General features: G+C 39.9%; 1 protein-coding gene and 1 long non-coding RNA gene across 5 annotated transcripts in view; both read right to left on the bottom strand.

Annotated features, from left to right (window-relative positions):
• Positions 1–24459, bottom strand: part of LOC109405671 (protein ovarian tumor locus) — a 123684-nt gene that overhangs the window by 24165 nt on the left and 75060 nt on the right. The gene's annotated exons all lie outside the window — the stretch shown is intronic.
• Positions 22098–24173, bottom strand: LOC109405533 (uncharacterized). The gene is made up of 2 exons (XR_009996311.1): positions 22711–24173; positions 22098–22646 (listed from the first exon to the last, which is right to left on the bottom strand). It is a non-coding gene; the product is annotated as an uncharacterized LOC109405533 (long non-coding RNA).

The following is a 24459-nucleotide window of genomic DNA, read 5'->3' as shown; positions in this document are numbered from 1 at the left end:
TTACATCCGACAAGCCGTGTTGGTAAACCAACAGTTTCTTTATTACAACATCTAGCCGTAATTAAATCGCATAACGGCCTTTAAAGCGCTTCTGGTTTGGGGATTTGTCATTATAATGAATTGTACTGTATAGTAGCAGCTGATTTGTTAGTGGGGACTCCTATTCGATGTGTTCAAGTTTTCACATCTTCCGGGAAATCTCCCGGAGTTGGAATAGGGTGGAGTAAAGGCAGCCCCAGTGACAAGCAATGGATTTCTGAAAACCGAGTTTGGTAGCTGTATGGTGCTTGTTTTGCAGTCGTGTATTAGCTTATGATTTATATTTGACTAGCTTTCCTTTTATTCAGCGTTGACTGCTTTTACTCGATAGTTACACAACAGAAAGCAAATGACTGAAGCTTATAGCGCTGAAAATGTTAGTTGGGCGGTTGGCGGATTTTATTCTGATCGTGAACAATTGGTGGGATGTTATGAACTTCCGGTGCCCAAAAGAAACTCAGGTATTGAAGAGACCATATGGACTGTGTCGTCGCGAGCAGGACGAAGCTCTGGATAAAATAGTAGAGCTTATGAAGACTGCGCTTCCTCCCAATAAGTCAACTATGCAGGTACATTTCAAATACGGTAGATTCATTTGGACAATGTATTGAACTATTTCTTGACTTACAGCTGTTCCAGAAGGCCCTCTTGATGTCAATCTTTTCGCTTCTAGGACTTTTTGACTATATAAAGGAGAGGTTTGGAATCAAGTACATTATGATAGCAAAATTGAATCAAGATGCCCTCGAGAATCTTTTTTCGTTAATTCGCACACGTTGTGGTGGAAATGATCACCCATCCCCTATGCAGTTTTTGCGCCGACTGAGGGTAATCACAGGGCTGTTACAGGTGGCGCGGATTTTGCGTTTTTCGCGGTTTTTGCGTTTCGCGCGGATTTGGCGCGTTTTTGCTAATTTCGGCGCGGTTTTTGCGGAAATGGTTTTCAAATGCACTTACATCAAATATGTAGACATGTAGCTCAACACAATCAGAATAAATAAAGAACATTTCCATATTGGAGTTATGAATTTTGTGATTGAGTAAAAATGATGTTACTAGTCGCTAGCTTGGAGTGCCAAATAAGTTGCACTGCACTAAACGCTCAATTTTTGAAAACAGAGAAGTTCCTCTTCTGAATTTCGTAGTCAACCTCTTGAAGTCATTTCTGTATTAACCCGGCTAAATTTTTGGCTAGAATTTTTTGGACGGAACTTATTTAGTCATGTCTGAGGTTCGAAAAACACTGAATCATGGCAAGATTTCTGCATAAATTCCTAGAGTTTCTTAGTAATTCTGAAATCTGTTTTTTATGGAATGTGCAAATTTTGGATAAACTTTCACAATGGATAAACTTTGGATTGAATTAGAAGAATCTCGTATAGAAAATCATTGGTTTTGTAGTTGACTCTGTTGCTTGTAGATCTTTTGTCGAATCGATTTTTGTTAAAAACTCTGGTAGAATTATCCCAAAAATAAACTTCTGTTGTCATGGTAAAATTTATCTTTGATTTCCAATCGGAGCATTCGTTGAGAGGGGAAGAGCAAGCACAGTTAATAAATGGTTTCTTGGTAGAATTGTGGAGGATTTTTTTTACATGAAAACATGAAGCTTTTGGAATCCTATGCAGGACATTCTTGCTGAAATCTTTACTGAATTTCCATGGTCATGGTATGGGCAGAAACTCTTATCTTAAATTTCTAATAAATTAATACTCCTCTACATACTTTTTGCTTTAAGGTGAGAACATTCGCCTGACATTTTTTATGAAATGTTTCTAATAAATATCACCTTTAAATTTTATTCATTTTGGGATTGGTGATTTATTTAATCAATGGAAATGGATTACCTTAAAATCAATTACTCAATTTTTATCTTCACAAAAAAATCTGAAAATTTTCTTGCAGTTCTCTCGAACGGTCTTCCGAGACTTACTACAGATTTTATAGCAGGATTTCTACAATAATGTTGGTGATAATTATTTCAAAAAATTCTCCTGTTTCAGGGAATAGGAAATCCCATTCTCGTAAAATAGTAGTCACCCTGATTGGCCAGCAATCAAAGAACTATTTATTCGAAACTTTTTATTGCAATTTAAAAAAACTTACCTGTTTGCAGTATTTCTTGGTTGATGTTGAAGTTGCATGGATTAATAATAGTTCAAATCGGTTTTAACATTAGAAATGATCTTCATCAGGAGTGCAACCAAAAACGAAAAATTTGAAAATTTAGGCTTTTTATGAGCTTGAGTTATCAAAATCATATGTTTTTGTACTGGCGCGGATTTGATGACCTCGGCGCGGATTTCAAATGGCTTGGCGCGGATTTTGCGGTTTCCAAATCGACAGTTTTGTAACAGCCCTGTAATCATTCTCGGCAAAAGCATTCAGTCAGTTTCATCTGGCCAGTCGACCGAGGATAAATGCTCTGGAGAAGAGTACCTTGTAATAGATGTGCTGAAAGATCACAAAACAACGACTTCAACCGATACTTCCAATGTGTCAGAGTCACATTTTCAAGAAAATGACCCCGACTTCGACGATGAACATGATGAGAACAAAGAGGGCGCATCATGCTTCACCACTGAAGATGATGGATTTGAGTATGTGGTTGGCGCTGTTGCAAGGAAGTTCCGAACAAAATATCCGTACGTTGGCGAATATACTTACAAACTTCGCGATCACCATGTCCACTTGACCTCCCACACTTTGCTGGATCATGGTTATGCTTATCCATATCCACACAGCTATGTTGGTCATCTTTCGTTGGGCGGATTGACAAAACCATCAAACGCATTCATGGATCAAGCGAAAGTATTTGAATCTTCTTTCAAACACTTCAATAAGGACAGCATTTCCAAAGAGAAAGGAATCGTATCCAAATTGAGTGAAGTACTGAAAGTGAAGTTTCCTGATGTACCGGCTGAAGTAATTGAGCATTTCTTAAGGCTTCGCGTTTACATTCGGGTTGGCACACTGAACCGGCAAATAAAGAGAAAAAGGCTGCAAAGGCAACAGTAAAACGTTTGTAAAAACCAGAAGACAAGCCAGCTGGACCTCAACAAAAGAAAATCAAAAAAATTCTGTTGTAAGTTGTTTTAACAAAATGGTGAAGCATCATTTTAATTTCGAAATAAACAGTAAATGAAAAATTACACTTCGTATTATTACTGATAATATCACGTAGAGACAGATCCTAATCCAAAGAGCAGTGTTGGTAAAAACTCAAATTCTCAAATCTCATTGTTGAGTTGTTTCACGCGCGATTCTTGACTCGCCAAAATCACCGCCGAAAAAATCATGCATGAGTTGACTCATAATTTCACTCATTGCTTTATTTCTTGGTGTTCTTAGTATTTAAATCGAAGTTTTTAGGATTGCATGATAGAACTAAAGCAAATCTAGCGTACAACAACATTGAATGCCGTTCAAATTGATTTGGATTCGTTTTACAAGCGAACGAGATCTCGGCGCTTGACTCGTGAGAGCGAGATTTTGCATGAAATTCTCGCGCGTGAGAAAACGATTCAGAATCGCGCGCGAGTTTGCTCACGCAGGAGCGGTTCATGAGTGTGCTTTGAGTGTGAGTTTACCAACACTGCCAAAGAGAACTGCGTTGTTTACATACTTCAACGATATCATGATTAATATCCTTTATATGTCTTTTTCTGAGATGCAGGTTTGGTTCCACTTGGGTCGTTACGTCAAGAACAAGAAGCACGTTTTATATGGGCCTTGAACTTCAAGTTGTACTGAAAACCTCGTTTAAAACGATGCAACCATCAACCGAGCCATCAACCGTACCAATCAGTTTAATGTACTTCAATTTTACGCATTCCAATTAAAGGCAAGTTAACAGGAATGCCAATCCATCAATTATTTCTGGAGCTCGATTTGAATAGGTCGTATGTGCTTTTGTCGATATAAAATTCGATCAGTTTATTTTAGTCATTGTAGCAATATGGCAGATATTTTTCAAACTTTTAATGATGGAACAGAAAGCCTGTTTTGTGAGGATTCTGCTGTATGTATCAACTTTGCTCAATTTCAACGGTTTTCGCTATAATAAGCGAATCCAACTGATCGAATTTTTAATCGACAAAAGCACATACGACCTATTCAAATCGAGCTCCAGATTTAACGCTATCAGTATCCTGCAATTTAACTTTTCTTCCGCTGAAACTTCAAAATATAGCCCAAAAACAAAAAATAATTCTTGTTCAGAGTGATAATAAGGGCCTGTCCATAAACTACGTAGACTCTTAGGGGGGGACGGGGGGGTCTGGCCAAAGTCTACGCTCCATACAAATTTCGAAATTTTTGTATGAACAAAAGTCTACGGAGGGGGAGGGGGGGTCTGAGATGACCCAAAATGAGTCTACGTAGTTTATGGACAGCGCCTAAGGAAGAGTTCAGCTTGGACCCCACATAGAAATTGAGAAAAAGTATATATAACTAGCTGTACCCGGCAAACTTTGTCTTGCCTACTGCGTTTTTGACGTTTCCAGTCCCTAGCCAAGCGCCCAAGTCCCCGTTCAAAATGTATGAACACCCGATTTTCAAAAACTCTCAATTTTCCCATGTTTTAGGCTTCATAAACCTTCCTTGGGTGAAATATATAATATAGATTGACAAATATAAAGTAAATGATCTCGTTCACAAGTAGATAATAAGTTGTTTTATCAAATACTACACTCACTTTGACTCAATCAATTATGATTTTGCAAAATCATGCAAAAATGTAATGATTTCCATACAAATTCTGAAAAAGTTCATAACTATTTACCAATACCAATGCACAGGCCGGAATAGCATACCTTTATTTAACTGGCAATTGTATAACCTACCGCCACCGACATTTGCACCATCACTCTTTCACCATTCGTGCAGTAGAACGGCAGCTCGCAGCTATTGTTTTCCAGAACAAACCTCATTGCGTCTTCGCAATTAAAGCGAATGAAGACTGCTTTTTCATCGGATATTTTATAGGCAGTATCCATCTTTGACCAATCACCTTCGAGGGTCTTCACAAAACGTGCCATGTCCACGATAGTTGGCTGGGCAGCATTTCCAGGAAATTGAAAGGCTAGTGTGTTTTTTATCACAATTTTTTTCCATTTCGACGTTGATTTCTCAACCGCGCGCCCGTTAACAAATGAAATCTAGTGACCGTTGAAGAGCGTAGAAAAGCACAACCGATCCCAACAGATCCCAACAAACGTTAGCTGTCGACTGACTAATAGTAGTTTACGCAACAAGGTGCAGAATGAGGATTTTTACAGCACGAGTTGTATATTTATCCAACGAGGCTTGCCGAGTTGGATACTTACGATGAGTGCTGTAAAAATCGAGTTCTGCACGGAGTTGCGTACAACGTTTTTTGCAATTTCATAAATTATCACTTGAGGATAGTTTTTAACAAAACTTTTTCGTCAAACTGCACACTGATGTTCATAGCCATGTTTAAGAAAAACTGAGGTTATGCTGTGCTGTTGTCACAAATTTTCAAGCCTGCGTCCAGAAAGCAGCAAGAAGTTGATCAAAACTGAAAAGAGTGCTGTAATGGTTCATTACGCAACGCAAATCAGTGCGGTAATGAACCATTACAGCACTGCTATTTTGGTGTGGGAAAGTAGGCCTTTTCCTGGCAGATTTGCGTGAAGTAAAACAGCCTATTACGATGAGAAATTGCAAAAAAAATATTACATTACGAAGATTACAAAGACGCGACACGTTTACAGCACGGCGGTTACAAAGCTTCTAATACTAATTGTCTGATTTGTGCATCAACCGAAATGCAGACTCATCGCCTTCGGTGAGCGAGCAGTATACTGCCGGTGGAAGCATAATTGTCCCATGTGCATTTTTGGCAATATTGAGATTTTGCAGCCCATGACCATGTAGCGTGGGGTACTATCATATGGGGAAATAAAAATTGGTAGTTTGTTCCGAAAATTGTTGAAAAAATGCATGGCCGATTTGTAACATTCTTAAAAATGGACGCATAAGCGTCACGTTTCATTGGAAATCCTATGGAACTATAAAATCGCTCTAAAACAAAAAATAGTACTCAAATTAAAAATTGGTTGATGTTAGAACACGATTCAGCACTTATACTTCATAGTTGAGACAATTTACTTTTTTCGAACTTTGGACGCGATTTTCTCGATTGTCTGTTTTTGCACATGGGACATTTATGCGTCCACCGGCAGTATAGGGAGAGACTGCTGATCACCTCAGTGGTTCCCGACAGTAAGCTATTTTTTAAACATTCCATACAAGATTCTGGGAGGTGCCTGGCATTTCTGATAGTTTGTCTATGATGCTATTTTGGAAACCAATCCACTAGATGCCAAATACACAGTATTTTCTAGAACTTTTGATCAATCCCACAAAATAAATATATTAAATAAGAATAATTTCATTTTCATTTTGCAGCATTTGGTGGGGCAATGAGAGCGCCAGTCAGTCCAAAGCCGATGATAAGGAGGGGTAATGGCTGAATAGTCTTTGCTGACCATATAAACGCCATGGGAAAGGGTATTTTGGTGTGGGATCAGGGTGTTGGTACAGACTTGACGATATCAATGCTATTCAGATGCAAAATAATTTTTAGGCTCAATAGTGAATCGCATATGTACTTTCCAAAACCAAAAAAAAAAAAAAAAACAATCCACAAAATGCCAAGCAAGTCACAGAAATCAAAAGCACCCGATTGTTTATTTTGTCAATTATAACGAACGGACACTCCTACCCTCTCCGACTCGCCAGTCACCCCGGAAAAAATGTCCCTTCAGTTCCGGAAAATATACTATTCCCAATTAAGCCTTTGATCGAATTGTCCGCGTGGTTTTGTAGTAGCGTAAACCGGGGTCGAATTGATCAGCGGGTGAAATTGATCATTCGGGTACTACATTGTAATTCCATACTAGGGACTCTTAAGCGTCGTAATGATCTTAAACTTTTTACGTCATCTGGTTCGTACATGTCTAGAGATGAGCGTAGACTTTTATTTTTTTAGAAAAAAGTTAGTTTTGCCTTATTTTTTAAGGAATTTGCAATGTATTTCTCATTTAGCTGAAATCATTGCTACTAAACAATCGATTGCTAATAGGACTTCCCGTAAATTCCCTGTTTTAACATTTTTGTGGAGCCTTGGTTGGGAAGTTATGTAGCTAATCAGAACAAGACATAGTTAAAAAAGAAGTTCATTTTATGATTAAATAGTCATTTATTGTGATAGACATTACTTATTTCATATGAAATTGCCTACCTTTAGGCGCTTAAGGGGAAATTTCAAAATTTAATTTTGCTTTTTGAGTATTAAATTCACTAGTTGTAAGATTTTAACCTTTCAGTACTCGCGCCAATTTTTGTAACGCGAGCAGTCGCGCGTTGTACTTTGTACAACACCTATACATTCTGAAATATCTAAGGATCCTGATTGTTTAGAGGAGGACTGTCTTTGGCAAAGTTGTTGTTAATTTCATGGGCTACTTGATGCTGACAAAGTTGATTCGTAATACGTCCACTAGGCGGCGCTAGTGAGCAATATCATGTTATATCTTATATCTCAGGATCCTGATGTCTTAGAAAGATGGTGTCTTCGGCAAAGTTGTTTGGTAGGGAAACGGCTTACAGATTATTGGCCGTTTAATTAGAAAGTCCACCACTAGGCGGCGCTAGTGAGCAAATAAACTTTATATTCTATATATCTCGGGATCCTAATTACTTAGAAAGATGATGTCTTTGACAAAGTTGTTTGGTAGGTCAAGGACTTACGGATGATTCGCAGTTTAATTTGAAATTTCACCACTAGGCGGCGCTAGTGAGCAATTTCATGTTATATCTTATATCTCAGGATCCTGATGTCTTAGAAAGGTGGTGTCTTCGGCAAAGTTGTTTGGTAGGGAAACGGCTTACAGATTATTGGCCGTTTAATTAGAAATTCCACCACTAGGCGGCGCTAGTGAGCAAATAAACTTTATATCCTATGTATCTCGGGAACCTGAAAACTTAGAAAGATGGTGTCTTCGACAAAGTTGTTTGGTAGGTCAAGTACTTACGGATGATTCGCTGTTTAATTTGAAATTCCATCACTTGGCGGCGCTAGTGAGCACGAACATATTATATATTATGTATCTCTGAACCCTTATTACTTAGAAAGATAGTGTCATCGGCAAAGATGTTTGGTATATCAAGGGCTTATAGATGAGTGACAGTTGCACTAGTGAGCATGTAAATTTTTAATCTCATGTAGCTCAGAATCCCGATTAAAAAGGCACGGGACACCGTTTTCAGCCAGAGTGGATAGCATGGTGCGGTTACACGCTTGGTAACGCTAACCGAACGGCCACGATGCTCCACTTTACTCAGAAAGATGGTGTCTTCGGCAAAGTTGTTTGGTAGATCAAAGACCAAATGGAGGAAAAGTTACCTCTCGTGCCGACCTTCTTAAAGATCGAAAACTTACAGATAGTTCTCCGTTTGAATCGAAATTTCACCACTAGATGACGCTAGTGAATATAAAAAATGTATATGCAATAGTTCTCAGGATACTAGAAGAGAGATGGTGGTTTCGGCAAAGTTGTCAAATAGGTTAAGTCGTGCATTTGGTTGATGGGTCGTTGAAATCAATATTTCGCCAGTAAGTGGTGCTAATGAGTATGCAAATTTTATATCTGATTACCTGGGAAATTGATATCTTAGGCAAGGTTGGTTGATAGATCAAGGGCTTTCAGTTGATTGACCATTTGATTCGTGCTTCTGCCACCAGAAGACGCTAGTTGTAAATTTGCAAAAGCATGAACGTGTTATTATTCATCTAGAAAAAAAAATCAACGAGCTGTAAATTTTTATACGTCCGAAAATTTTCAAAATTTGAAAATTACACAACTAGTTGATTGTAATTTGTTTAAAATTGCACTTGATTGCTTAATTTTACATGAAGTTAAAGCGCTTAGTAAAATATTCATTATCTGACCGTCGTATTTCAATAAACTCTATCTTAAGGTTGTCAATGTCACGGGATAAGTACATCCATCCTTTATCCATCAAACATCAATGTTGAAGATATCATCTTTCTAAGTAATCAGGATCTTGAGATATATGAGGTATAAAATGGGAATGGTCACTAGTGCCACCTGGATGTGAAATTGCACGTAATATTTGTCTTCATCAGTTAGTGTTTGATCTACTGAACAACTTTGCAGAAGACACAATCTTTCTAAGTAATCAGGGTCCAGAGACACATGAGTTATAAAATTTTAATACCCACAAGCGCCACCTAGATGTGGAGTTTCAAATCATACGGCTCTCCATCAGTTAGTGTTCGATCTACTAAACAACTTTGCTGAAGACATCATCTTTCTAAGTAATCAGAATCTCGAGATATATGAGTTATAATATTTGAGTACTCACTTGCGCCACCTGGATGTGGAATTCCACATCATACTTGTCTTCATCAGTTAGTGTTTGATCTACTGAACAACTTTGCAGAAGACACCATCTTTCTAAGTAATCAGGGTCCTGAGATGTATGAGTTATAAAATTTCAATGCCCACTAGCGCCACCTAGATGTGGAGTTTCAAACCAAACGGCTCTCCATCAGTTAGTATTTAACCAACCAAACAACTTTGCCGAAGACACCATATTTCTAAGTACTCAGGATCCTGAGTTATATGGGATATAAAAATTACATGCTCACTAGCGCCGCCTATCGGTTGAAATCTGAATTTCTCAGATCACCTCGCGAAGGCCCTTGATATCCCAAGTAACTTTGCCGAAGGCACCATATTTCTAGATCATTTAGATTTTGAAATACACTAATTCACATTCAACTGTCCATCTTATCTTAAATATAGTACGTTCTTCATATTGCGATTTTCAATTTTCCGCATTATAAGGAGTTATACTGTTTTCAAAAAAGGTCTTTTAATATTCCAAATAAGATTCTTGTAGAATACATTTGGGGTTGACATCGATAGAAAAGATGGTTTCAAAGTAATAGTCGATAATTCTCATGTGTTGTACAAAGTACAACAGCGCGATTAACGGAAGGTTAAACGCGATATTCGCTTTAAAAAGAGCAAAATTAAGCGGAGAAGGAAATTTTCCTTTCCAACCGATGCTTATTTGTATACTGATCAATTTCGCCCCAAAGTGGCATTTCCAATTTTTTTGATTTTTGGAGTTATTTAACTTAAAGTTTTAATTTGTTGAACAAAATTCTGTTACATGGTTCCATAGAGATCCACTGGGTACTGGTTTTACAGAAATTATTTTGGCAATATTTGAATTATCACTGATGTTATCCGCAAAAGTTGAGTAAGTGATCAATTTGACCCCGGATTACGGTACCCCTACTAGGTAAGAATCAGTTTTTGCCATACATATTAAATGCTAGACATGACCCCATGGATAACATTTGCATATGTAAAAGCTTTGCTGATGTGACTTTCCTATTAGGCAATTCTCTCATCACATGTTTGTCTTCAAAGCCTTGTTAACCTTCATCCAGCCAACGTACATTTTCCACCTTCGGAAAAGCACAAAAATGGTCATAACTTTTTTGTTTTTCGATGGATTTTGATGAAATTTTCACAACTTCCCGAAAAACTCTTCTAGTTTATGATGCCGGGGACATGGGTGCCTGGTCCACATGGTTCCGGAGTTATTCCGGATTGTCTTGGGGTACCAAAATTGGCCACATACTTTGCGCAACGTATATCTCAAGATCCCGATGAAATAGAAGTATAGTGTCTTCGGCGAATTTGTTCAGCAGGTTAAGAACTAACTGGAAACGGCGACTTTGATTCGCGATTCGGCCGCTAGGCGGCACCAGTGTCAAAAATGTGGAAACTCTCATATCTCAGAAACCTGATAAGATAGAATGATGCTGTCTTCAGCAAAATTCTTCAGCAAGGTCAGAACTTACTGATAGTAAAGTCTTTGGTTTAGAATTTATCCGCTAGGTGGCGCATTGTGTCTGAAAAATTCAAACACGTTTATCTCGATACCCTAATGAGGTACAATCATGCGGTTTTCAGCAAAGTTGTTCAGTAGGCTAAGAACTATCTGGCAATGGCATGTTTGGTTTGAGAATCGTCCGCTAGGTGGCGCCAGGGCAAAAAATCTTCAAACTTCTATATCTCAGAATCCTGATAAGATAGAATGATGCCGTCTTCAACAAAGTTCTTCAGCAAGCTAAAAACTGTCTGATAGTTGAGTCTTTGATTCGTGATTTATTCGCTACACCGTCTTTGACCCCCTGCAGACAAATTTTGTCATCCCACAATATTGCTCCGTTTTTCTTCCGGGAATTTCTTCAGGAACTCTTCCGGGAATTTTTCCAGGAATTTCTCCGGGAATTTCTCTAGGAACTCCTCTGGAAATGTCTCCGGGAATTGTTCCGGAAATTTTTTCAGGATATTCTCTAGAACCCACGTCAGGAACTCCTGCGGAGCTTCCTTCAGGAATTCCTTCGATAATTTCCCCAGGAATTCTTCTGGGAATTTCTCCAGGAGTTCTCAAGGAATTCCTCCGGATTTCCTCAGAGAATTTTACCAGGAATGATCCGAGATTTTGCTCAGGAATGCTTTTAAGAATTTCTCCGAGCTGGATTTCTCCGAGGATTTTTCTAGGAGTTCCTTCAGGAATATCTCCGGGAATGTCTCCGGGAATTCCTTTTGAAATTTATTCATAAATTGTCCAGGTAATCCTCCAGAAATTCTTCCAAGAATTCTTCCGGGAATTCCCCCTGAAATTCCTCCGGGAATTTCTTCAGAAAAATTTCCGGTTTTCTTTTGGAATTTCTCCAGGAAGTCTTCCATCAGGAAGTCTCCCGTGGCTTTTTTTACGAAAACCCTCCAAAAATTTCTCCAGGAATTCCTCTGGGAATTTCTCTTCGTTTTCCTTCCTTTGTATTCTCCAGGAATTCCTCCGGGAATGTCTTTGGAAATTCTCCCTGGAATGTCTCCGGAAATTCCATTAGGAATTTCTTAAGGAAATCCTTCCAAAATTTTTCCTGGCATTCCGCTAGAATTTTCTTTACGATTCCCTCCAGGAATTTCTCCGGGAATTCTTGTAAGACTTTCATCAGCGATTCCACCGATGATTTCTTCAGTAATTTCTCCAGGACTTTTTCCGAGGTTATTTCTAGGAATTCTTTCGGGTTTCCCTCAGGGGATTCCTCCAGAGATTCTTCCAGAAATTTCCAGGAGGATTCCATGAAGAATTTTCCAAAAGAATTGCTGGAGAAATTACCGGAGGAATTCACACACTTAAAATCAATTCTCGAGCTCGGCAGAAAAATATGCTGACTTCAATCGGCAAACCATCATTTTGCTGATATTTCAGCAAACAACATGTTTGCCGAGATTGTCTAAAATGTTTTGCTGAAATATCAGCAAACAGTTTGAAAATTCGGAAAACTGACAGCATTTTTTGCTGAGGTTATCGGTAAACATAGATTGTACTGAGATCAGCAAATGAGATTACTGAGAATTCAGCAATTTTATCATCCATTGCCGAATTTCGGTAACACAACTGTCACTTTTGTCGCCGCCACCTCAGTGGAAAAAAGACAAACAAACTTGATTAGTGCTGCATGAAGATATCCGAAAAAAATGGAAAGAACGCAAAGCGCAAAAAGTGTAAGTGAGTATTCAAGAATGCAATTATTCTGTAAATATTGTAATTATTGGAAATTAATGTTCATTTTCATTTCATTACAGGTTAGCGGCATCATCATTTTGAAACTGAAATTCACAGTCGCGTTCGAGGAGCCACTCGGTGTTTGCCCGCACGGTGTTGCCTATGGATTATATGAAGAATAACCGTGTGCCTTAAAATCGTTATTTTTATTGTTAAAGTGAACCTGAATAAATTTACGTAGCCAAGATTGTATCATCGTATTTCCAAGCGGGTGCAATGAGGAATTTTTCATTTTATTTTGAGTTTTTTTTTCCTTTTTGATTCCAAAACAAAAACAAAACACAAGTGCCGAAATTCAGCAAATATTAATTCTGAGATTTCGGCAAAAATATCGTTAGCTGTCAGATTTGTGATTGCTGAGATCTCGGCAAATCTATTTTTTGCCGAGATGGTTGCCGAGCACTCGGCGGTGCCAATCTCGGCAAACGGTTTGCCGAGATTCGGCAAAAAAAACTTAGTGTGCATAGAGAAATTTCCTGAGGAATTCCTGGAGGGAATCCTAGAGCGATTCTCTGAGGAATACTTGGTGGAATTCCCAGAGGATTTCCTAAGAAAATCTCCAAGATTTCCTTTGAAAGTTCCCGGAGAAATTTCAGAAGAGTCCCCGGAGGAATTTCTGAAAGAATACCTGGAGGATTTTCTGGAAGATGTTCAGAAGAAATTCCCAAAACAATTCCTGGACGATTTCCTGGAGAAATTCCCGGAGACATTCTCGGAGGAATTCCTGCAGGTATTCATAAAGGAAGTCCTGGAGAAATTCCGGGAGAAACTCACGAGAGTTTTCTGAGAAAAAAAATCACTAAAGACTTCCTGAAGAGATTCCTGGAGAAATTCCCAGAGGATTTTCTGGGATAAAAAAAACCGACAGTTTTCCTTAGAAAATCCCCGAATATATTCCTGGAAAAACTCCTGGAAAAATTCCTAGCGATGTTCTTGAAGGAATTCTAATAAAACACCCCGGAGGAATTCCTGAAGAAATTCCCGGAGGAACTCCCGGAGGCACTCATGGACGAATTCCTGGGAAAATTGATTTTTTCGGAGAAAATCTTTGAAAAAAAGTCCGGAGGAATTTCTGGAAAAATTCCTAGAAGAATTCATGCCGAAATCGCCGAAAGAATTCCTTAAGAAATTCCTTATGGGAGTCCCAGATGAAATCCTGGGGAAATTTCAGGAGGAATCCCCGGAGGAATTCCTGGAGGATGTCCTAGAGGATTTCCTGGAGAAACTTCTGGAGGATGTCCTAGTAGAATTCCCGGAAGATATTCCTGAAGAAATTCCTGGAGACAGTTCTTGAGGAATTCCCAATGGAATTCTTGGATAAATTCCCGGTGGAATTCCCGGAAAAAATCCTGGAAAAAATCCCGGAAGAGTTCCTGTAGAAATTCCCGGAGACATTCCTGAAAGAAAAAACGGAGCAAATAAAGCAATATTGTAGGGCGACAAAATTTGTCTGCAGGTGGTCAAAGACGGTGTTAAAGTATTGCCTCTTGTACCACCGTACTCGACAATCCTGCTAAATGGCTCTTAGCTTGCTGGACAACTATGCTGAAAATGAAATACTTCTTGTTCATTAGGGTGTTCATACAAATATTTTCTTAATACTAGACGGAACCTATCGAATAATATCAGATCCAAGGACGCCATATACGTCTTACTTCCTTTTAACTTTCGGAACAATTGCTGGACGTTTTCCGATTTTTGAGATAAAATTGATTGAATATTTTGATTGCTGGTGTCACCTAGCGTCGCCATTGCCGGATAGATCTCAACCTGCCGAACTATTTTACAAAAAATGCCATGCTTTCAGCTTATTACAAAAATGAGATACACGTGTTTAAATATTATACACAAGGTGCCACCTAGCGAATAAATCACGAATCAAAGACTCAACTATCAGACAGTTTTTAGCTTGCTGAAGAATTTTGTTGAAGACGACATCATTCTATCTTATCAGGATTCTGAGATATGGAAGTTTGATGATTTTTTACCCTGGCGCCACCTAGCGGACGATTCTCGAACCAAACATGCCATTGCCAGATAGTTCTTAGCCTACTGAACAACTTTACTAAAAACCGCATGATTGTACCTCATTAGGATATCGAGAAAAACGTGTTTGAACTTTCCAGACACAATGCGCCACCTAGCGGACAAATTCTAAACCAAAGACTTTACTATCAGTAAGTTCTGACCTTGCTGAAGAATTTTGCTGAAGACAGCATCATTCTATCTTATCAGGTTTCTGAGATATGAGAGTTTGCACATTTTTAACACTGGCGCCGCCTAGCGGCCAAATCGCGAACCAAAGTCGCCGTTGCCAGTTAGTTCTTAACCTGATGAACAAATTCGCCGAAGACACTATACTTCTATCTCATCGGGATCTTGAGATATACGTTGCGCAAAGTATGTGGCCAATTTTGGTACCCCAAGACAATCCGGAATAACTCCGGAACCATGTGGACCAGGCACCCATGTCCCCGGCATCATAAACTAGAAGAGTTTTTCGGGAAGTTTTGAAAATTTCATCAAAATCCATCGAAAAACAAAAAAGTTATGACCATTTTTGTGCTTTTCTGAAGGTGGAAAATGTACGTTGGCTGGATGAAGGTTAAGCATAGGGCATTGTCCAGTTAGAATCTGGACGCAGATAATCACTTATATCTCAGAGGTGGAATAACAAACATAAAAGGTTAGGCTTTCAAAACAAAGATAATTTACTGTAGCTTCATGGAAAAATATCATTAAAATTATTAAATTTGATTTTGAATACATTTTCTCATTTTTTCCGTAATAACTTCCTTAAAAATCTGCACAATGGTAGTAAATTTTAACATCAACCCCTTCGGCGTATTTGTTTAACAATCGGGTCATCTCTGTAGTGTCCTGAGACCCTCTACCAGTCTGATTAGGAATCCAAAGAAACTTTACCAAATATTTCTCTTCTTGCGAAATTACGGGCTTATCAGTGAATTCCAAAGAAGCGAAATTTGAGTGTTTTTTCGTTAATAGACACTATCCAACAGTGATGACACCACTGCACATCTCAAGCTGCCGTGATAGCTCACCAAAGTAGCTCAAACCTCTTCAGATCCCTTGTGGGCATTTTTGGAAAGCAGCACGCGATTCTTGAGGTTATCATCTTTGTACACATTTGGTGTCAAAATCGTGATGTGAGAAAACGATGTCCAGTGTCCAGAGCTCGAACTTCCTGCCAAATCTTGGAATTCCAAGCAGATTTATCCATGAGCATAAACTTTAATCTTCCTTGGACATTTCCTCATGGCATGGTTAACAACATCTGAGCACATCACACATAATGGTTTTGGAGATATTAACATTTTTCGCGACTGTCGTACCTGACCACCCTAAATTTTCAGCGTGTTTGTGCAAGATTTTTTTTCTTCGCATGTCTTCAATCTGAAATAACTTTTCACTCGTAGCAAGAAAATCGATGAAATTTTCACCGTCAATAGAGGACTTGTTTATGATCAGACTGCAGTGAAAAAAATATGATTATGATCATTTAGAGCGTCACAATAAATTATCCTTTGCGTCCGGATTCTAACTGGACAATGCTTTAGAAAATGGAAGTTAATGAACAATACATTACAAGGTTCGAATTCCTATAGAATGAGATCATTCATTTGCACTACAACACCATAGGAGATAATATCACATTGGCTGATTACAGTACAAATGCGAAAAATATCCTTTTTCCCCCTATCCGCAACTCGGGGACGCGCCCTGTTGGATTTCAAAAGCCTCGGAGAATATTACAAACCTTTAATGACATTTCCACACACTAACCCACATTGCCCATTCAGGGGTCTGATTGGACCTATTACCCTCCCTCAGTTTGTAATATTCTCACCAACTTGGAATTATATTTTCCCAACAAATAAATGACTTCGACAAATGTTCGATATACTAGGCATCAGCATGATCAGTATAGGGGATTTTTTTTATTACCGAACAGGTTTGGGCCGAAGGGTCTCCGATTTCAATGAAAATTTTACCAGAGCTAGAGGTCGTGGATATATGAACATATTTGAAATTCAAAAAAAAAAATATAGTGGACTATTTTCCCGGAAAACGCTAGATGAAATTTCACGATTTTCCATAATTTTCTAAAACACCCCAAACAGAATTTTTTTACCATTGAGAAAAAACTTCTAAAAATGCTGATAAAAGTAGGGTAGGTAATCAAAAGTTGAACCAAATTGCGGCTTTTCGAAGTAGCGCAAATTTTGGATTTTTTCTCCCAAATGGAAATAATTTACTAATATAATCGTATGTACATGAAAACCACGGGTATAAGCTTTCTGTTAAGTGGTAAAAAGTTTGTATTTGCACCGAATTTCATTGAAAAATTCGATTATTCATCAACAATGATTTTAATCTTAATTTGAACCATCGTAATCATAATTTGAACCAATTTTAATCTTAATTTGAACCAGTCTTGTGCATTATCACCATCATAACACAAAAAAGCCGCAACATCACCATTGCCCTTCTTCCTCCATCAACGCTACAGCCGACCGTCTCTATGTTGCCAACGAACACATTCGAGACGAACGCATTGATACGGTGGCTGCCGCCGCCACGCTATTTCTCTTCTTCTTCTTCTTATTTCTGGCGAGCCGACACCGTTCGGCATCAGCTCTAGTTTAACGTCCGCCTATTTCTGGTACTAAGCCTAAACACGGACGGTCAGGGAGACATCCACACACACCTGACACCCTACATATCGAACCCATCAACACATGGGCCGGGACCTACGGCTTTACTTCCTATCCGAGGGAAGGCGTGATCAGATATTTTTGTCTCAGAAATACCGACGGCGTCGACTAGGATTGAACCTAGACCGACTGGGGTGAGAGGCAACCACGCTTACCACTACACCACCGACGCCGCTACGCTATTTCTCTGCAAATATCTTGAGCAGCCGAACGCTTCTTAACTATCATTCCGACGCAGAGCTATGTCACTCACTGCTGGGTGACTCTCATCTGAAAGCGCCAGGATGAAGGTCAATTTGTTAAGTAGTATTGCATGGCGCAGCAAACACAAACATAGCACGCCCTATGAATAGAATGCAAGGCGTAGAACAAAAATTCGCTTCGGTGTTTCATCGTGTGGTTCGAAAACAAGAGACGATCGCTGCTGCTGGATGTAGCTGACTCTGCATTGAACGAGGGTTGGTTTGAGTGGCGTTTGCGTGAATCGATTATGTTTTGACGGACTGCGTTAGTCGTATGAAGTGATAGTTAAAGCGAGTGTCGTTCGACATTAACCATCATGAAACTGCACAACCCTGATTTGAACTACTGGCGGCAGCAGCTCGAGCATCTCCCACAACAGCCAATTTCGTGCTGAACAGTAGAAAAACACATGCTAATTCCCATTACTATTTTTCATTAGGCAGTGGAATTTCAACTAAGATTCAAAGAATGTTCTAAACTCTTCAGGAACTTGGAAACTAAATTTGGAATTTTTCATCCCAAGAGTAAACAAAACAACCACTAGCGCAGTCTGCAGACCAACACTGGAAGCTCACCCCCGTTTACTAGTTCAAATTTAGATTACAAATGGTTCAACTTAAGATAACATTCTCCAAGTAAGAATTACTTAAATTTGATAATTCAATGCATGAGCTGTACGAGTGCACCGAAAATGTGCTTTCTCTGGTGGGAAATGGGTGAAATCACAGCGATTTTTCAATTGCCTGTTTTCCATGACAAAAACGCTTTTTTCAATGCTTTTAAAGTCCATGTTAGGGGCTGTCCATTAATTACGTAAGGGTTTTTGGGGGGAGGGGGGTTTTGAGAAATCTTAGGGGCTGTCCATAAACCACGTGGTCATTTTTTTTTGGGACTTCTCAAACCCCCCCGCGTGATCATTAATCCATACAAAATTTTTTATTCGTCCATACAAAATGGTCATTAGCCGAACCCACCCCCCCCCCCCTCATGACCACGTGGTTTATGGACAGCCCCTTACGCGTCAAACAAAAAAATTTGGGTTCTCATACAAAAAATCTTACAAGGGGGGGAGGGGGTGTCAGAAAATCGCTAAAATTCCCTTACGTAATTACTGGATAGCCCCTTATCAGGTTATATTACGGAAAGCTGTTTAACATCTTTTAGGGACAACATTTGCCTAACAAGTACGTCGTTTTAATGAATTTCGAAATGGTTCAAATTAAGATTACAATTTGACTAGTTCAAAGTTTTATTTCTTACCCTACCGTCTGTATCATAGATTATTTTAAACAATATTTTTCTAAGCGCAAAAACTAATGTTCTTCCTTTCGTTCTTTGACACCAAAATGGAATCTCTTACCGTTTTGGAGATAAGCCATAAAACCGACGGCCAGTCGCTATAGTTTCATAGGAAGCCTTCTTCAACAGCTGCCGTTCACTTGTTACAACACATTTGCATTGCAACGAACAAATGACATTCGCTCATTACAACGTAAGTTTGACACCAACATGCATTGGAGTACACTGCCACCATGACTGACAGCTAAGCTATGACACTTTATTGCTTTTCAAATGCAACTACTTACCAAATTTTAAAATTAATGGATTTGTAACTAAAAAGCATTGCAAATAACAAGTTCACAACGAGCAAATGCATATTTGAACATATATTTTTGCAATTACGTTGTGAAAAGTTTAACTTTTCAATTGGATGAAGTATGCCGAAATGGCCTACTTTTCAACACTAATGCAAGTGTGCCGAAAAGTATTACTTTTCGGCACTCTTAAGAGTACTGAAAAGTAGCACTTTTGGGCACCTTTGCCAGCACACACTTTTTGCATTCTGACGCACCTTCTGTAGATCCAGATGCTGCTTCTACATACACTGAGCAGCTCGAATCCGAATCGGGATGGTTTCAAACTGTAAATCAAATGTAGAAGCAGTTTCTGAAACTTCTTCTGCTTACGCCAAAGCACAACTGTTTGATGACGGAGCTCGTTCGTTGATGACAACTACTACCAATACCATAGCCTACCTGATTGAACAAAAACAAACTACGCTGACGAGCACGTGGTCCCTCCTGAAACATGTTTGTTCAGCTAGAAATTATTTAACTGAATTGGCATTTTTCGTAATTACAAAAAATGTTGTATGCAACTCGTTGCAAAACTCGATTTTTTTCAGCACTCGTCGTAATTATCCAACTCGGCAAGCCTCGTTGGATAAATGTACGACTCGTGCTGAAAAAATCATCATTTTGCAACTTGTTGCATAAATAACTATTTCCATATCAATCAAAGTAATCATATGCAAACCGTTAGAGATAAGTTTTATTATTATTTATTTGCTTTTATATTTAACATAACGTACAATGACCACTTACTATCTATTACTGAGATTTGGGTTTACCTTACAACAGTGACATAAACAAAAATTATGCATAACGAATTAGGGCCAAACATTGAAAGTTAACTTATAAGGAAAAATGTACAAAAAAAACCTTCGAATTTGCTTAACCTTCCAGGACGCGCGCCATCGAGCAACCGAAACTGCACCGCGCGCACGTTGTATACAACGAGCGAGGTTTTTTGGTGGTGTTGTACTTTTTATAACAGCGCGCGCGCTGAAGGGTTAACGGAAAGGAGAAATACAGAAAAGCCTAATTCAAAAATATCACAGTTCTTAGATGTTCAGATTTTGCAGTAACGGATTTGCAGAAACGGTGCAGCTAAGGCGAAATTTTGGCATTAACCTTTGGAACCAGTCGTCTATTGGTTCCACCTTGGCTAGGTGGTGCACTTCTTCGGTGGGATGAAACGGTTAGAGAAAAGTGGATATCAGGTAACTATGAGATCTCGTTACACACAAAACTTTGTTTTCTTTTTATAGTGTTTTCGTTACTTAAAAATTCATTGGTACGTGGATTTTTCTATACACCATAATGAGATCATTTTCCACTCAATATTCAGTAGCATGACCTGTGCAAAATGTGTTTGTATAATGTGTTTTAGGAAAAATACTTATTTAAAACTTGAAAGATATATACCGTAGATTACAGGAACAAACATGTACAATGTACTAATTAGTACGGACAATGAATTAAAAACAAGAGTTTTCCATGCCTAAAACTTCTTAACGCACTGATAGAACATTGTTGCTTTAAACCAATTTTACTCAAAAATCTCTTTCCCGTCAATTAGGGATGCGAGAATGACGGAAACAACAAACTGCAGCCCGAACCAGTGCTGAAAATTTCATTTCGTCATATCTAAATTCAATCACCTACAGCTCATTTTAGAAGCTGAACCTGAGAATATGGTATATGAAAAACTTGTGCGGCTAGACCAGTTCTGCAAGAAAGTCACGGAAAACCGCTATTTTTTGAATATTTAGGGTAAATGTCACGGCCTACCTTTGAAAAATGCCAAATGATATTCACCGTGAATATCATTTGCATTTTTCGAAGGTAGTCCGTGACATTTACCTTAAATATTCGAAAAATATCGTTTTTTCCGTGACTTTCTTGCAGAACTGGTCTAGCTGCACAAGTTTTTCATATACCACATTCTCAGGTTCAGCTTCTAAAATGAGCTGTAGGTGATTGAATTTAGATATGACGAAATGAATTTTTCAGCACTGGCCCGAACTCAATTTGTCATAACAAAGTTGCTTTATTGCTCTGATTTGCAAAGAGCCTACCTGTCCCTACTGTTTCTTAACTCTAGTTCATATAGCTTAACTTAGGGTATTCGTAGCTCACCGAAAATTAGGATTGCACCAGCAACCGTGTATCATCGATCCTCCCTAATGTGTGCCTTGCCGCGACGTGCCGGCCAGCCTGCACTCCGCCATCGTTCTCATCAGGTGGCGGGCCTCTGTCACCTAGAATCACCGAGGCCGTTGACACTCCCAGCTGCCTCTTTCGATGGCCGTCGCGTGACCTCCGTCTGGGGAATTCCAGAAGGCTCGGCGGATGACGTGATTTGCCGATGCGATCGCGCTTGGTTGTGCCGGATTGCTCGCGCCTTCTTGCTCGTGGTTTCCGTGCGTGGTCGACGATTTGGTGCGGATTGGTTCCAGACGGACGAGGGTAGAGACGGGAACGCCTCTGACGTGCAGAGCTCCCTCCGAGGTTCCCTCTATGTGCGCTGTGAAGATGGTAAACAAAACCCTGTGGGGACGTTTAGGTTAAGTGCTGTTTATTCCTGCTGTGAATAATTTCCTTACCCTGTAGAGGGGCTTGTTTGGTGCGACACACTCACACAGGGCCCATATAGCCGAGGCGGTAAACGCACGGGTATTCAGCATGACCATGCTGAGGGTGACGGGTTCGATTCCCGGTCGGTCCAGGATCTTTTCGTAAAGGAAATTTCCTTGACTTCCTTGGGCATAAAGTATCTTCGTGCCTGCCACACGATATACGCATGCAAAATGGTCATTGGCAGAGGAAGCTCTCAGTTAATAACTGTGGAAGTGCTCATTGAACACTAAGCTGAGATGCAGGCTTTGTCCCAATGAGGACGTTACGCCAAGAAGAGAGAGAGACTCTCTCCGTTGCCGAGTAGCTCGATCTGGAGCTTATTCGCAGGTGGTTTAGATTCCTGAAAAGCACGCCAATTAGTATCAAGCCTATAGTGCCTTTTGCTTCACTTACAGTGCCTTTATGCAAGGATGCCCGATCGTGCTCAATCCTCGTGTCAGAGTGCTGCGGTCCGTCTCCTGGACAGTCTGGTCAATACGCTCCCTGTTGTTACAAATCGGATATCATCAAATGAACATTGGTAGATGATTCTGAACTTACAGAAAAGCGATGTTGGCCGCAAATCGTTACGTTGACAGTCCAGGCGCAGCGGATTGGGCGACTGTTCTCTCGACAGCTCCCGACACGTGCGGAATGTTGTGACGCGGGTTTTTGCCTGTTTTAAGTTATGTATCTGATTAATTGCAACTGCGGTTTATTTCCTTTACGGATGCACTTACACTGAAGAAACCGGATCTGCGCTAGCGTAATCTCTATGGCCAATCTCGTTCCGGCCCGACTTTGGAGATTCGGTTTCTGCGCACTATCACCCACTATGTCCGCTCGTTGTCGAGGCTTTGCCACTTGTGGTGCTCGTTCGTTTTTGGCGGAAGTCTTTTGCTGGCACGACACGTCACGACGATTTCAAGAAAATTTTTCCTTTGCTTCGCTTTTCAAACAATTTAGGGATGCCTAGAAATTGTTTTCCTTCGATGTTTGTTTAACACTTGAACAAATTTACGCTTTTCAGTACAAATAATTGCTCTATAAAACTAACTGTAACACAATCCTACCGAGTGGGCTGAATTTTTCGTGAATCACTTCCTTAAGAAGTGCGTTGGAGATTATACTGATAAATATAAAACCTGAAGAAAGCTAAAGTGCGAGAACCTGTCGTTCTCCAGAGGTAGCGCTAATGACTTCAAACTAAACGAACATGATGCAGCAGCCAGATCTGCTCAGAAAAGATGATCAGATTGCCAACATAGTTTGGCCAGAACGTCTCCAACTAAGTTCTTGTTTGCTTTGCTAAACGTCACCCACAGCGGTGAACATTCAAGTGATCTGTGTTCGTGGTTAGTTACCACCACTGCCAGATTCTACACCAAACGAAAAACATTGGTAAATGGCTCGATTTGAAATTGTCCGTATCAGGATGATTGATACGGCACGCAAAAAACTCTCAACTAACCGTAGTTAGTTGGGAGGTGGTCGTGTAATTTAGAGGAAAGAGTGGACTTAATCACTCCAAACACCACGAGCCCGGAACAAGGGTTTTACCGCGCCCTTGGGTCGCGTTGCTTAGGATCCGAAGATCAATTCGATTTCGTGGTGCCGCCCCTACGACCTGAAGAAGACTAATGAATATGGAGTTTTGTTTACTTGGCTAAGCGTATTGAGGATCTAGCTGTTCGTCTGAACTTTTCCGTGGAGATTGGTGGGGTTTCATTTACGATGTTCTGGGGCCTCCAACCGAATCTACGTCACGTGTTTTAACCGTTTAGGCTTCTCGTTGGCAACCAAGAACTGGCGCGTACATAGCTTGATAAAAATCTGGCTAATCAGCTTTGAGGTCTTTGGCGTGGTATTTTCCTTGCTTTCCGGTTGCTACGTCTTCCAGGGAGTACATGTTGTGTCCTAGCACTCCTCTAACGATGGCCGCAGTGAACTTCGGGTTTAGCTTCTGGTTTATGCCATCCACCTTCGATGAGAGTCCAAAGTTTCTCCGCCAGACAACGTCACCTACCTTGAATGACACCGTACGGGATCTTAAATTATAGTGCTGCTTGCTTCTCTCGTGACTGGCTTTCATCCGCTTCACAACGAACTCGTGGATGCGCTTCAACGTCGACAGGCGTATTTCTTGGGCTACCTTGGGATCTTGATGGGTGTTCATGTCCTGCTGTTTGTAGAGTTCGCGAAATGGGGACTTACTCCAGTAGAGTCGTGTTTTGCGCTGTTGATGGCGGCTACAATTGCTGGCAAATTTTCATCCCATGCCTTGTGCTCTTCCTTCAATAATGCACGAATGCACGTCACTAACACTCTGTTCACCCGTTCTGCATTGTTAACCATCGGGCAGTAGTACGCAGTTGTCATATGCTCGATTTGGTGACGCGCCAACAATGATCGAAACGCTGCGGACAAAAACTGTTTGCCTTGGCCGAGAAAATCGTAGAAACACTTCATTCTCCAGAAAGTTGACCATT

Source organism: Aedes albopictus, chromosome 1 (assembly GCF_035046485.1).
Source record: "Aedes albopictus strain Foshan chromosome 1, AalbF5, whole genome shotgun sequence".
NCBI classification, from domain to species: domain Eukaryota; kingdom Metazoa; phylum Arthropoda; class Insecta; order Diptera; family Culicidae; genus Aedes; species Aedes albopictus.
This window is presented reverse-complemented; position numbering and strand designations above follow the sequence as displayed.